The 13192-nt window shown below is 38.5% G+C and overlaps 1 gene segment (V, D, J or C); it reads left to right on the top strand.

Moving 5' to 3' along the window:
- The first annotated feature begins 1446 nt into the window (after positions 1-1446).
- LOC311075656 (Ig kappa chain V region 3368-like) lies at positions 1447-2917 on the top strand. The segment is given in 2 exons: positions 1447-1636; positions 1724-2917.
- The last annotated feature ends 10275 nt before the right edge of the window (positions 2918-13192 follow it).

Genomic DNA, 13192 nt, shown 5'->3' with positions numbered 1-13192 from the left:
AGTGTGTTAGCATTTGAACAAAGTGCTGTAAATCCACAGTGTTGTGCAGGTTGTGGTTAAAGTCATGGGATAAGTGTGTAGAGTTTTGAAAACTGTGTTCAAGCAATGAAAAACGAACTAGAGTTTGGTCCACATGAACTGCTGCTGTGCAGACTGTAGTTAGAGTTTTGCACATGTGACTCCAGTTGTGCCCACTGTCGTTTAGCAATCGAAAAAAACTGTAATGACTGAGTTTTAATAAAATCACACACACACACACACACACACACACACACACACACACACACACACACACACACAGTCTAGAATGAAAATCATAAAGCGGTGCAGAAGAGCGACTGAAGCTGATGTGGAGTTAAAGGCCATTTCCTTTATATCTGGTTTTCTCCAGTTTAAGCGTTAGAGAGTTAGTGTATTTTTATTGTACTTTTCTTTATTTTTGTAGCTTAGTTAGTTTCTCCCTAATAGTCCGAGGGTTTGTGTGTGTTGTTTTGGCCTTGCTCCCTCTTGAAGTCTTGAAATCCTCCACATTTGTAGAATAAAACTAGTGTTTGACATTGAGTTGTTTTCGGCCGTTGTTAAAGCTGGTGTTGAACTGAAGCTTGCTGTCTCCACACATCACTCCATCTATTATAACTTTATACTTCATTTCTACAAATATAAACCTTTTTACTCCTGAAGTATCAGCTGATCATTAAGAGAAATACTATTAAGACCATAACCATCTTTACAGTGTTACTGACAAACATTCAATGTCTCTAATTACACTCAAGAAGAAACTGAACAAACTGAGAGTGCGTCTTTTCTACAGTCAAACCAAACATTATTCAGACACCAGATATATCATTTTGCATATTTTTTTAATAGTGTGTGCAATACACTATAGTTCATTTATGTAAGTGCGGATAGCAAAATAAAGTAAACTGTGATATATTATACCCAATATTTTTCATAAAGTGGATTACCAGTAAATTTTCTAAACTATAGCGGATAAACTGATAATGTGAGAAATGTTGAAGGTGTCTGAATACATTTTGGTTTGACTGTATATAGTTTTATAAAGTATATCATCATCAGTTTGGAGCCGCTGCTGAAAGTGAACCAGTGAAATAAACTAATAGATCATCAGAAGAAAAACCTCCTGAACACTTCAATAACTGAACTTCAGATCAACTGAGTCTCACATCTGTAACATCTGTCCTTCTGTACGGGCAGATCAAGCCTCGTCCCTCAAAATTTGGTGATGAACAGCTACGTTTCAATCTAACTACAGTAAAAAATATTCTCACAGCTGATTAATATATATATATATATATAAAGTTGGTCTTAGATGTATTCAGAACTGAATTGAATTATATCATTTTGTAACATTTTGGCCATTGTAGAAGATCAAATATTATGAAAAACATTAATTTTACTCTGTTCTCACTTCAGTGATTGTGTTTTGTGTCTGTTAATGAGTGACTGTCTTCAGGTAAATGATGTGGAGTGTGTTTGCATATTGATCAGATCTTCAGTGTGTGAGAGTGTTTATAGTGCTGTGAGTTTAACACTTCATCACTGACACACACAACAATCTTCATCAACATGACCTTCATCATCATCTTCATCTGGACTCTCACAGCGTTTGCTCAAGGTTTGTGGAGCACAAGTTTGATATTAATTCATTTCTTCAAGTATATTGTCAAAGTTTTGAGTGTATTTTCTTCTTGTTGTGTTTCAGAGTGTAGAGGACAGATCACCGTCACTCAGAGTCCCTCAATAACAGCAGAACAACCAGGAGGAACTGTGAATATCAAATGTAAAACTAGCAGAGATGTGCAGAGATGGAGTGATGGGGAAGGTTTATCCTGGTACTTACAGAAACCTGGAGAAGCTCCTAAACTCCTGATTCGTTATGCAAAAAAACTAGAGTCAGGAACTCCATCTAGATTCAGTGGCAGTGGATCTAACAGTGATTTCACTCTGACCATCAGTGGAGTCCAGACTGAAGATGTTGGACATTATTACTGTCAGAGTCAACACTACATCAACAGTAACTGGGTGTTCACACAGTGATAAAGAGTCGTACAAAAACCTCCGTCAGTCAGAGTCACAGTGACTGAACTGAAACTGCAGCTGCTCAAAGGAGGATCTGAAATAAAACCATCTAAATTAATCTGACACTCTTAATAATTATAGAGTTCAGAAAGAGATTTTGTGCTCTTATAGATCAGTGACACATTTGAGATCGGAGTGATTTCAGTTTGCCCTAGTTGCCTCCTTTTATTAATAATAGATCTTAATTTTAATAAAAGTCATGGTTATTTCATTTGACCATCCTAACATGTAATTTGTTTACTATTCACTGTATTCTGCAGACAGTAAGAGCTTTATATTAGCTTGCTGTTTTAATTGTAGCTCTAAACAACAGTTCAGTTTAGACACGCCTCTCCCTCCTCCTCTGCACCAATCAGACGCCTCTGATAAGAAAGAGCAAGAGGATAATTTTAATTTTGCGTTTTTAACTGATTTTTAATTTAACATATATTCACAAAACTATGAGAGGGTATAAACTGTCAGCTGACGATAACATGACCTGATAAACCTCAGTGTAAACTGATGACTATGAACAAACCCGTTAAAATGGTGAGAAACTGGAACAGGATAAACTATTTCAGCAGGAACTCACAGAAACCTGGAGAAACTCCTGAACTCCTGATCTATTATACAAACCTCCTCAACAGTGAAACTGAGCGAGTTAAACTCATATTTCATCATCAGGAGTGATTGTGTTTCTCAATAGAGCAGATGTTCATCGTCCTCAGAGTTTGATTTTCTTGTAATACCAGAAACACTTAAAATAACTATTAAGCATAAAAACATGTAGAAAATGTTTTCTTTTGAATTTTTAAATGTAGACTTGGTATTTAATGAACAAAATAAGTGGAGCGATACTCAGAGCTGGAGTCGAGTCTCGTGACAGAAGCAGATCCTCCATCATCACACACAGATGTGTTTAACCTGCAGCTTTAGTGCTGGATTTTACAGAGACTCTTTCTGCAAGTTTCATCGTTATGCGACAAGAGAGTGATTTGAGTGTAGAGCTGCTCCTTCATACTCAACTACTCTTTAGTCGACTAGAAGAGGCTTAGTCAACTAAAAAGTTTATTCGTCGGTTAGTCGCAGGAAAAAAAAAACTTGTGGTGAAGTCACTCAGTCTGTGAGGGACAGATCGTTACCGCCGGTTCTCTGTAGTTTGCCGGTGCGCTGTGGCAAGCTTTATGTGTGCGCTTGAGCGCTGATTAGCCGATGTATTATATATCGTCACCATCCTAAATAAATTGCCCAAGTCATTATATTATCAAGATATTATCCACGGAGAAATGCACTTCAAGGTAATAATTAGTAAACATGAACAATACGAGCCTTGATGCTAGCGGGATAATCCGCTCGTTAATCAGGATCAAATTACACTTAGAAAGATCGCTAAACATCAACTACACCACAAACATGGTCTAACTTAGCGCAGTTGGGATACAGTGTAACAATCTGTGTTATTAACAATACACATAGAAGTAAAACTGGTAACACTTTACAATAATAGTACATGAATAATCATGTAGCCTACTAATACCTGAATTAATAATTACTTTACTATGAACTAATGATGAGTTAAGACATGTACTAATGAGGAACTAACCTTAACTACGACAGGAGTCAAATGAATTCCTGCATGAATAAACCATCTTAACTACACGTTAGTACATGCTTGTTAATTAATGTATTAATTAACATTTCGGGGTAAACTAAATCAAACTTGCTCTAGAAAATGGACACATTTTGTGGCCCAAAAGAAGAGCAAGAACTCTAACTGACTAACATCCGACTGCATTATGATATAAAGACAGTAAACCAATCCATAAAATAACCACATAAATAACCATCATCTGTGCTAACACTGATTTTAATTTTGAAAATTGCATCTGTTAATGAATATGTTAGTGTAGGTATTTCACTCTTGATGGCAGCAGTGGAATCACTTAAAACAGAATGAGATTAAATAGTTTTTAATGATGAATGCATCATTGTGTGTTCAATGAGTAAGTTTAAATGTAAACATTGCAAGACATCTAGGGCCCTATCTTGCACCCAGCGCAATTGACTTTGTACACTGACGCATATGTTTCATTCCTATTTTGCACCCGCGCAAAGCGCGCTTTTCCCTCCACAGACGCACGTCGCTAAACTAGGGAATGAACTTGCGCTCCCTGGGCGGTTCAGCGCAAAAAAGGAGGCGTGTTCCGGTGCAAACAATCCCTGGTGCTATTTTACTGTTCCATAAAACAATTGCGCCACTGGCCAGAAAAAACCTAGTCTAAAGTCAGTGGCGCGTTGCGCGTTGTTCATTATGCTATTTTAAAGGACAAGTTCGGTATTTTACACTTAAAGCCCTGTTTACAGATCGTTTCTGATGAAATAGAACTGTTAAGATTAAAATTTGGACAAATGCTGCTGTCCCGAGAATTTTAGGTTTCTTTCGCGTTCCCGAAAACCTCCAGAATGGGTGTATAGGTGCACTGGAACAATCCTTCCTAATACGCATTAAACTTTCGTTTACAAAGACGTGAAACTCACCGAGTGGTCAGGGGTGTTCACTGATATGTTCACACAAAAATCGCTGCAAAATATGCTTTCCAACAGGTGTTTTACCATTCGTTGTAAAACTGTGGACCTATTTTTCCAAACGTCTCACACCCGTAGATTCTTCCGTTGAGAGCTTGAATAATAGACACTCCAGCCCAGTTGGTGGCGATAATGCACCTTTGCCAATTGCAAGCAAACCACTGGCATTTCATTGAATACACAGAAGAAGCAGAAGAAGAAGCGGCGGAGTAATACCGTACCTCACACAGCTCTTTCAATACAAGTCAATGGAGTTGGACAAAAACTACGATAAAACCTGTTGGAAAGCATCTTTTGCAGCGATTTTTGTGTGAGCATATCAGTGAACACCCCTGACCACTCGGTGAGTTTCACGTCTTTGTAAACGAAAGTTTAATGCGTATTAGGAAGGAGTGTTCGAGTGCACCTATACACCCATTCTGGAGGTTTTGGGGAACGCGAAAGAAACCTAAAATTCTCGGGACAGCAGCATCTGTCCAAATTTTAATTTTAACCGTTCTATTTCATCAGAAATGATCTGTAAACAGGGCTTTAAGTGTAAAATACCGAACTTGTCCTTTAAGGGCGCATGCTTGACCATAATGTATAGCGTGCACAACGCGCATAGACTTTGATTCTCTAATCTACACAGAAGCAGCAGTTTTCATTTTTGCAAATCATATTATTACAAACGATAGATAGATAGATAGATAGATAGATAGATAGATAGATAGATAGATAGATAGACAATTTATTATAAAAGCTTACACATTTACCCACATTATTATATACCTGTGTAACCAGTGGTTAAATGAAACAACACAGGATACAAAAATTACTTTTGGGGCTTTATTCTGGCTGCTGCCTCTATGAAGGACAGCGGTCGAAAGGAGCAAATATTTATAAACATTAATAATACAATTTAAATGATAAAGTCTTTGATTTCTTGGTGTACTAATTTGGTATGAAAGACAATTGGTTAAATTTAAGTCAAATCAAATTAAATACAATGCAAAGAATGAAATGCATTCGGCTAACAAAGTACTTGTATAACAGTTAGCACAATTTCGGAAATGAAATACGGTAGAGGCTAATAGTCAAATGAAAAACAGTACATTAGTCTACCATTAAACTTCACAGTTATCTGCATTCACTTTACAAATAAAGAAATAATAAACAGTTCAAACAGCATTCAATTAGTTTCAATAGCTCTTAACCAGACATGAAATGCTTTTAAGATCCCCTGTTCTTAACATGACATTACATTTAACATTCACGAACACTGGGCTTTAAATAAGGGAAACAAAATAAAATTAACCTTTGTTACAACACAAACCCAGTCTTTGCACGTGTCTCACGCGTGATCAACCCTGATCCAGCGCGCACAAACTATCAGGCGTCCTTGAAAGACGATCTATAAAACATTTATCATTGAACACATATGTAATATGTAAATATAACATTCAAACATTCTGTTAACTGGTCTAAGAATGGATATTTACCTCATCAAACCTTAACTAGGTGTGTATTTGATCAAAACCGGAAGCTCTAGCGAGCAATCTTCTTCTTCTTCTTTTTCGTTTTTATTGGCGGCTTGCTTCTTAGATAGAACATTACCGCCATCTACTGTGGCAATGAATCAGAGACTTGTAATTTCCCTCATCCCAGACTATTCAGAACCTGGCCTTTCGATGTTGCTGCGTGTTCAGCTCCTCCATCTACAGCCCAGGACCTTCCAGACTAGGGACGAGGGATAATAATAATAATAATAATAATATTAATAATATTACTACTACTACTACTAAAATTAATACTAAACCCAAAACTAATATTAAACTTCATATTCTATGAAATAACTGAGTCCTTTTTAGAAATGTTACTAATATATTATCACTTCCTACTGGATTTAAAAGTTCTTTTATTCTTAATTGCTGCACCCCATTTTTCTGAAGTTCCTCAATTATTTTCCTTCTATCCTCATTATATTTATTGCACCGAATGAGAACATGTTCTACTGTTTCTCTGACTCCACACCAATCACACAACCCTGTTGGATGTTTTCCTATTATATTTAATGTTGCATTAAGTCCCGTATGCCCCAGCCTTAGTCTTGAAAGAACACAATCTACCTTTCTACTCCCTCTTGAATTCCTTCTTTTGTTTACCGATGATTGTATTGAGTAAAGATGCCTACCTTTTTGTTCATTATCCCAACAAGATTGCCATTTCTCTATCTAGCGTGCAATCTCTGCTCTCTCTTCACTCAAACTAGCGCAATGCACACTGCCAGAGCCATAGAGAGAAAGAGTTGCGACACTCCCATAGACCTCCGTTGTAAAAAATGGCGGCGCTTTTAACCGCCTACTTCCGGGATATGAAGATCGGAATAGTTCCAAACACTGTCATTTGGGCGTTGGACACCATTCACTTACATTGCTGCGCGTCGAGTTGTTCCAGAGTTAAGTTGCTGAAATATCGACCTCTTTTGAATTGTCAACTGTCTATATTGTTTCAGAGGCCCTTTGCGATGCTTATACTGGTCTTCATTTGTACATGCACAGCGTAATTATTTATATTTTATGTCGGTTGTTTCAACCAATTTTCAATCACTGCCTGCTAGCTAGTTAGCTAGCGCGACTTCGTCAGCTAAGAGTTCGGTGATGAATCGCTGCCACCTTTATAGCAACTTTTATTTAATTAATTTTTTTTGGGATATACTAACTTTTCATTATGTTTTATTGTCTTGAGTGAAGCGGCTTGTGAGAACAATGCTGGACCTCTAGGATTGTTATGGCCATCACCAGTCCTGTCTGTTTCATGGATCACCTGCCCCTGGTTTTTGTTTTTCTTGTTCACACACACTCACACAAGCACACATTTTTGTTGTCTGTCATTGTTTAATAAAAAATATTTTATTTGAAAACCTTCATTTGTATCAGCCATGCTTACATTCGTTTTTAATCTGTTATAGTTTTGATAATGTGTATGGCTTAATCTTAAAATAATATTATCTTAACATGATAATGTTTCACGTTGTGGTGCTGGGGGTGGCCACTTTCATCAGAAGAAGTGAGCTAGCTTCTAAGCGATTTCTGAACGGACCGCCACGGCAGACCTCTTTGCGTGATCACGAAGGTAGGCTAATGGCTGAATCAAAATTTATAAACAAAATCACGGGAATCAATAGCCTAATACAGCCCAGTTGTGCTAAAATAAATATCATGAGACGTCTATCATCAGATGAATGATATGGAAAAGTTAAGTTAGAGCCGCTAAAGCCAGTGCTACTACCCATGCGAACATGAACACTAAGCTTTTCCCTCCAAAAATATAGCCTAAAACTTATCTCCAAATGCAAAACTGACATTAACAAAATGCAATAATGCAATAACAGCTGAAAAATTACTTGGGTGTGTGTTTTATTTTATATTTACCGTTCAATAATGCAATCGCTGCTGTCTGTCCCATAGAAGAACATGACAGTCAGCGTATGTTTTGGAACTATTGGGGCTTACATGAACCACGTGACAGCCATAGCGGCGACATCAAAGAGTGTCGCAACTCTTTCTCTCTATGGCTCTGCACACTGCACGAGGCAATGCCGTAAAGTGAGCGTCGCAACACCATCTCTTAAAGGACCCACGACCAATTTATGTCAAATGTCATTCTGTAATGATTATTCCACTTGGCTACACCTGTTTAACCGAAGCTAATTTGGGTGTGTTTCTCCATCCCCAATGTCACTTCTCTCTCTTTTACGGCCGTGACGAGAGCGTTGCTCTCCTCGGCTGTGAACCGCTCCTGGCGCGCGCCTGGCAAATCCGCCGTTATAATAGCAATATGCCAAGGAAAAAGTGCGTCTGCTCTTAAAGGGAATGTGAGATGATGCTCTGATTGGTTTATTTCACGTTACGCCCAAACCACACCTATGAATAATGAAGCTACTTCAGACCAACCCCTTTTAGATTTGCGCCGGGCGCAAGAGTCATTTATCCCGCCGGGGAAATAGCAACAGCGCCGAGACCCGCCCACAAAGTTACTTGGGCTTTGCGGTTTGACACTTGCGTTTCAGATCGTTAAAATAGGGCCCCTAGTGTCATTTACTGATGTTTGTGACAGTTGCTGGTGTCAAATTTATGAACAATTTTACATTGTGCCCTTTTAGTACATCTTTCTTCTGATCTAGAACATGTTTGATTTAGTTTAAACCCGAAATGTTAATTAATGCATTAATTAACAAGCATGTACTAACGTGTAGTTAAGATGGTTTATTCATGCAGGAATTCATATGACTCATGTCGTAGTTAAGGTTAGTTCCTCCTCATTAGTACATGTCTTAACTCATCATTAGTTCATAGTAAAGTAATTATTAATTCAGGTATTAGTACATGATTATTCATGTACTATTATTGTAAAGTGTTACCGGAAAACTTACATTGTCACAAACTTTCTCTTCCACATAAACACTGCACATGAATGCGAGCACGCGATATGATCCCTCAACTGGAGTAGCTTTAGTGAATAGGCAATTACACTGAGTACGTGCTAAGAACGCGGTACTACGTTATTTGCGTACAACGCAACTTAAAATGTCACACATATAGCCAACTTAATATTTAAAGGGAGAGAATTCACAACAAATATGCATGTGCGATTAGTCGACTATATCTCTTAAATGAACAACTACTAGTCGACTTGAAAAATCTGTAGTCGAGGGCAGCTCTACTTGAGAGAGTCAATGGCTGCGTCCCAATTCAGAGTCTGGATCCTTTGAAGGTCGTGAAGGTCGGACTGAGTGTTAAATGGGAAATGTGAGTGTTGTTTCACAGAAAATGAAGACGCATTTGAAGGAGCCTTTGAATTGAGACAGACTTCGTCGAGCCGCTGTGACGCAATCGGCCTTCGAAGGATGAAGTCTCTGAATCGGTAGAAAAAGCTGAAAGAAGCGCTGAGATCACACACTCTCTCGAGTAGATACTTATTTTGATTTTAGTAATTACTTCACGGCCGCTAAAAAAGTCAGTTCTATATAGTATAAATGAGTGTGTGTGTGTAATCCAGACGTACTACATTCGCCATGTTGTCATTATCATGTGATCTACCAGCGTCAGTTGCATCTCTTCACTGTCATTCACAGATCCTCTCCTGTGGCCTCATGGGATAGTAAAGTGTCCATCGTATCACACTTCAGGATCTCTCCAAAAGTAGTCGGACATCTGAGTACTTTTTGCTTTTATGAGTATTGTCAATTCGGACATCCTTCTTTTGTCACATACTGTTTTTTGCCTACTATATAGAAGGGAAGATGTGATTTTGGATGCAGCCATTAACTTTATCATCCGATTAAAACACTGATTCATTCAGGAACTATTGTGAAAGTGACATATGAAGGCCAAGTGTGGAAACCCAAACTCAGAGTTTGTCCTCTGCATTAAACCTCTCTGACTCTCTCTAACTATTAGGCCACGATTGTGTTTCTCAGAGTCGCACTGGTTTGTTTTACTGTGGTTTCATTTGGAAATATTTCAGTTAACCGTAACTTTCAGTTAGTAAATAACTACTGGCAATATAAATGACTAAAATGTGAAGTACTCAATAATAGATTCTTGTTCATTAACAATATCACACTTACATGTTCGTCTGATATTCAGAAAATATTTCTTTATATCAATAAAGGATCATATTAATGTGAACTCGTGAAATGTTTGTGAAGTCTCAATAAAAGCACATTAAACTTAAATCTGTGACTCCTGAAGCGTTTGCATAGAGTGTGTTTTACATGAGCGACACACGCTTCAGTGCTCTGCATGTGTTTATAACTCTGTCAAACATCAAACATGATCAACAACTGTTTTTCACTAGAACTGGACCTTCAACCTACAAAAATGACTTTCATCACCATATTGATCTGGACGCTGGCAGTGTTATGTCGAGGTTTGTGTCAGTCAAGATTACAAACGTTATTCACTCGTTATCTTTATGTGTGTTGTGAAGATATAAGGTTGTAAAAGTGTTTGTGATTTCTAATCTTTCTCTCTTGTCAGAATCTGTTGGGCAGGAGACAGTTACTCAAACTCCCTCAGAGCGGCTCTATGAAACTGGACAATCAGTCGCTGTAACCTGTAAAACTAGCAGTGATCCAGTCTCCTGGTGTAGTAGCAACAAACAGTGTCTGAGCTGGTACTTACAGAAACCTGGAGAAGCTCCTAAACTCCTGATTCATTCAGCAAGCGACCGTCAGTCAGGAACTCCATCTAGATTCAGTGGCAGTGGATCTAACAGTGATTTCACTCTGACCATCAGTGGAGTCCAGACTGAAGATGCTGGACATTATTACTGTCAGAGTGTTCACTGGATCAACAGTAAAAATGTGTTCACACAGTGATAAAGAGTCGTACAAAAACCTCCGTCAGTCAGAGTCACAGTGAGGCCCTGTCCCAAATGGCACACTTCATGTGCACTTTCGGTCTTGTGGACTTGCAATGGCTGCCGTGTGCGCGTGTCCGTTAAGTCCGTGAGACCGCAGTGTGTCCCATTTGTCATTTTTAGATCTCAGAAGGGTGCTCGCGAGCGCCCCCATGTGGTCGATTTGCGCCCTTGATGCACACTTTTGCCGAAACCGCGCTGATGCGGACTTCGCAGCAGACTTCTTCCCAACAGTCAAAGCGGCATTACGTCACGAAAGTGCGGACTCAGAGGAAGACCGCGAGTGCTTAGGGTTCCATTTGGGACAGGGCCTGACTGAACTGAAACTGCAGCTGCTCACACACTCTCTCTCACACACACACACACACTACTGACACACAGAGGACAAACACAGGAACTACACGTATGCTCAAAACTGACCAACGCATTCTCATCCTAGGGCATCATATACTGACGCTTTTGACATTTCATCTACATCCAACGCACATGGCACCCTTTAGCGGACATGCACAGAGCTTTGTTCGGTTATGGGTAGGTTTAGGTCTGGGGTACACTGTTAACGATTTTCTTGTATTTTTACAGTACAGTACTGGCAGCAAGGTTGCCAGCAAGTTACTGTATTTTGATTTACAGTAACTGTACTGTAATTTACTGTACAGTACACAAGATCAGTACTGTAAACTACAAAACAGTACTTTACTGTATTTTTACTGTATTTTAGTAATGTTTCTGCTTCTGCTGTAATTAATTATATAGTATTGTACTGTAATATCTATATTGATACATTATTGCTAAATATTATATTTTTCAAATTACTCATAATGATAATGTTATATTTATATATTATGTAGTTATTACAGTATATAAATTAGCAGGTAATAATATTATAATGCAACTTCAGAATAACTGCAAATCAATCAATCCAAACAAGGTTATTGTCAAAACAATTTTTTATTAATCAATTACACTATTGTGCATTTGTGAAAAAAAAACCCATTTCATTTAGGAACATTGCATGTCCAGTACACCAGCACTTTACAGGTAAGCAGCTTTTAAAGGGATAGTTAAAGGGATAGTTCACTTTGAAATTAAATTTTTGTATGTTTCAGCTTACCTCAAGGGCATCCAAGATGTAGGTGTCTTTGTTTCCGCAGTAGTTTCAATTTTGATATTTTTAGGTCCAAACCGTTCTTGTCTGTCAGTCATATAATGCAGGTCTATGGTCACTATCTCAAAGAGCATGCACAGAGAAGTCCAAATTAAACAATTCCCCATTGATGGCCTAAGACACAAAACGAGCGGTTTGTGTAGGAAAACGAACAGTATTTATATTGTTTTTACCTCTACACAACCACATCCAAGTGATCTGAGGGTGCGCGCGCTTCTTGGTGTGTGCATAGACAGTATGGGTGTGTGACGTGTGCGCGCATTCTGGCTTAGTCTGCGCAAGCGCCGGAAAGTGTACAAAAGGTAAAAACGATATAAATACTGTTCGTTTTCTCACACAAACTGCTCGTTTTGTGTCTTAGGCCATCAATGTGTACTTACAATGGGGAATTGTTTAATTTGGACTCTGTGCATGCTCTTTCAGATAGTGACCATAGACCTGCATTATATGACTGACAGACAAGAACGGTTTGACTTAAAAATATCAAAATTGAAACTACCGTGGAAACAAAGACACCTACATCTTGGATGCCCTTGAGGTAAGCTAAAACATACCAAAATTTTATTTCAAAGTGAACTATCCCTTTAAAGGAACATGCCGACTTTTTGGGACTTTAGCTTATTCACCGTATCCCCCAGAGTTAGATAAGTGAAGTCCATACATACCCTTTTCATCTCTGTGCGTGCTGTAACTCTGTCTGACGCACCCACCGCTAGCCTAGCTTAGCACAAACGTAGGTAAACGGCTCCAGCTAGCATACTGCTCCCAATAAGTGTCAAAATAACGCAGACATTTTCCTATTTACATGTTATGATTTGTAATGTCACAGCGTGTACAAATAATAAGGTCACATGAGACACAACCATCTTCTAACCGTATATATACTGGGAACTATATTCTCAGAAGGCGAAGCACTGCTACTTCTGCGGAGATGAAAAGGGTGTGTATGGACTT

Source organism: Abramis brama, assembly GCF_963993115.1.
Source record: "Abramis brama genome assembly, chromosome: 24".
In the NCBI taxonomy this organism is placed as follows: Eukaryota; Metazoa; Chordata; class Actinopteri; order Cypriniformes; family Leuciscidae; genus Abramis; species Abramis brama.
This window is presented reverse-complemented; position numbering and strand designations above follow the sequence as displayed.